This window comes from Lactuca sativa, chromosome 6 (assembly GCF_002870075.4).
Source record: "Lactuca sativa cultivar Salinas chromosome 6, Lsat_Salinas_v11, whole genome shotgun sequence".
Lineage (NCBI taxonomy): Eukaryota > Viridiplantae > Streptophyta > Magnoliopsida > Asterales > Asteraceae > Lactuca > Lactuca sativa.
Window position 1 is genome coordinate 125,860,918 of NC_056628.2, and position 3,882 is coordinate 125,864,799.

The following is a 3,882-nucleotide window of genomic DNA, read 5'->3' on the forward strand; positions in this document are numbered from 1 at the left end:
TGATATAGAAATATTGGACTTGAATAGTCTAATATTGATTTTATATATGATTGAAAGAAGTAAGACCATTGATTATACTGAAGGAAAGGTTAAGTGCCACTTATGGCAGCGGTGCATTTAATATGTTTGCAAAAAGAAAGAACCACCGTCATTATTATTATTATTATTATTATTATTATTATTATTATTATTTTTATCTTTGATTATTTTTTCATGAATTATTACAATATTTACATGGGTATGCTATAAAAATAGGCATGTTGACATGGGCGTTTGGTTCCAATCTCCATCTTGATGCAACAACACGTACTAATATACATAGATGTAAATGTAATAGGTTGTCTCATTTATATCGCCTGTGTATAAGCACAGGAGAGGACAAGTCGACAGAAATGGGTACACGTGTACTTTTATCATATGACAAAATAAAATTTACTCCCTTAATTAATTATAACCTTATTAAATAATTATGAAGAGTAGGGACGAGTAGCCAGAAATGGGTGCATGTGTACTTTTATCATATGACAAATAAAATTTACTCACTTAGTAAATAATTGTCGAGAGTAGGGACGAGTCGCCAGAAATGGAACTCGGGGGGATGATGAATCTAGGTGCCGTGACAAAAACCTCTCAAACATTTTAGTCCGATGGAGCGACTTAAGGCTATGCATGGGTTGAACCAAGAATTTATAATAGAGAAATTAAATATTCTTCTACCATTTGTTCTTACTTTTCTTTGTATCATATCAAATGTTGATATGTGTCACATTTAATTAGATATTTAATAAAATTAATAATCATTTAATCACTTGTCAACATTTAATATGATAGGAGGAAAAGTAGAAACAAATGTTAGGAGGATATTTATAATAAAAGAGGTTTATATTTTAATATTAGGTTTAAAACTATGGAAATCACGGTTGGATACAAATCAAAACCTAACAAAGTGATAAAACAAAATAAATCAAATTTAATTTTATTTATAATAGAAGGAATAGACAAAATAAAAAAAATTACAAAATGATACAGGTGTGTTGCTCTAGTTCTGATGACTGTACAAGCTCTCGCTTTGACCATAGTGCAATAACACGCTTAATGACATCCAATAGATTGTTTTGATTTATGGTTTTGCCCTTGACTGTAGTATCAGTTTCATTTGAACTTAATCCAAATGAAATTAACATTCCATAAGCCAAAGTACAAACCTTGGAATATCCAAAAAAATAATACTATAAAAAAGTAAAAAACAGATTGCTGTAAGAGAACATTGTTTGCATCAGGCCTTTTCCTCGTAGTTCATATATCATATGCAGTGAATTAGGGAAAATTGAGTAATCTAACCCATATAAATAAACAATTTGCACTACAAGAAAATCATTTTTTAGCGGCGACGCTATTACCGGCGACATGGGCCTTTAGCGGCGACTCTAGAGAGTGTCGCCGCTAAAAGCCCCTGTCGCCGGTAATAACGTCGCCGCTAAAGGGTGATCATCCGAATCTGCGTCTTCCCCTTCCGTTACATCTACACCGTTCGATCAAATATCCAATCCAACGGTTAGGGTACCCTTATCCGAACTAACCTAATACCGGCGACATATGTGTCGCCGCTAAAGCTTGAAAATGTCGCCGCTAATAATGCACTAAAAAATGACCGGGTACCCTTCCCTCCAGATTGTCGCCACTATTGATAAGAGTCGCCGGTAATAACCTAATTGTCGCCGCTAAAGGATGACGCAGATAAAAAAAAAACGCACGCAGAACTTCATTCTTCTCACTTGTTTTCTGTTTGCTGCCTTTTCTCCTTCGCCCCTTAAACCTTCTACCGAGTTCTTCCTCCATTTGCTTCTTCCATCTTGATTTCTCCATATATTGTGTCATATTAAGTGTATTAGGGACTAAGGTGTGATTTGGGACCAATTTCTAAGTGGAGTTCTTGAAAAAATTAAGGTAATTGATTTGAATATTTCTTTGATAATTTCTTTGTTAATTTATTTGTTAACACTGAAAAAGTGTTGATTAAATTTCTAAGTTTTGGTAATTTAATTTATATGTTACCCTTGCAAATATTGTTGAAATGATTTGTGACATTTTGAGTGGCTCCCAGGTTTTGGATTTGTAGTTTCATCGGGTGAATAAACGTTTTTCCAGTTATTACCGGTTGATTTCCGCCACTATAGGTTCTATTATTTCATTTTTTTTATGAATTTGATATTTGTATGTGAAAAATATGTGAAAATTGTTATATTTGAAAATTCTATGTATATTTGATATTTGTATGTGAAAATTGTGTGTATATTTGATATTTGATGTATGTGGTATATGAGTATTTGGTAGAAATATATATATATATATATATATATATATATATATATATATATATATATATATATATATATATATATATGATATTATTTAAATATATGTGAAATTATATGTATTTGTTATAAGTAGGATGTTATTGTGTATATGTGAATGTATGTATGTTTGTTGTAAATGTGGTATATGATTGTGAAATTTTTGTATTTGGTATAATTAGGATGTTATTATCTATATATGTAAAATTATGTGTGTTTGGTTTAAGTAGGATGCTATTTTGTGTGTATGTGAATGTATTTATATATTGTGTATATGTGGTATACGTAAAAGTATGTGAATTTCATGTTCTTATGTATTATGTAAAAGTATGTGGTATATGTATGTAAGTAGGATGCTAGAATTTAAAAAAAATATTGTTATAATTGCAAAAAAAAAATTATTGTTATAATTGCAAAAAAAAAAAAAAAAAAAAAAAAAACCACAAAAAAATGTTATAAAATTGTTAGGGTACTATACACATATTCACGTGTGTATTGGATATATATATATATATATATATATATATATATATATATATATATATATATATATATATATATATATATATATATATATATATATATATATATATATATATATATTTGGGGGGGGGGGGGGGGGGGGGGGCGAGGGTTGAACTTTGAATGATTATCCATTTTTTAAAATCATGTCATTTTGATTATTGTGACAAAGTGTTAATAATCACATTTTAATGTTTGAATAGATGTGAATATAATAAAATTAAAATGATTATTTAAAAACCAAATTGTCAATACGCACAAAAACAAATATGCTTTTTATGAAAACGATAAAAATTACTTATCAAACCTGTTTTAAATACTTTTAAGTCATATTTATTATTATTAATAATTTTATTACTAGAAAAAAAATGAGAATAAAAAATTGCAAAATAATATTAGTATAAGCTTTACAAAATAAGATTAATATAATTGACAAATATAAATCAACACTCTAAAACCAAAAATATATATATTTTATAATCTCGACGGTAAATTACAAATACTAGAAACAACAACACAACAACATAATATGTTACAAATATATATATTTTTTAATTTCGACGGTAAATTAAAAATATATATATATATTTTAATCTCGACGGTAAATTACAAATACTAGAAAGAACAACATATTTATAACATATTTATATAATGTTATAAATAAAAAATATATATATTTCTATAGTTTCATATTTATAACATATTTATAATATATTTATATTAAGTTATATAGTTATATAGTTAACTTATTTATAACATATTTATAATAAGTTATATAGTTAACTTATAATCTTCAAATTAACTTATAATGTTATATTTCTATAGTTTCATATTTATATTTAATACTTACAACTTTTGCCTATATAAATTACAAGTAATTGTAATTAAAATTAATTAAAAAAAAGCATAAATAAAAAATTTTAATTAAATTTTTTTAATTTTTAATTTTTTTTTCTTTTAATTGTAAAAAAAATGTGGATCGGAAAAATTGTATTTGTATATCTTA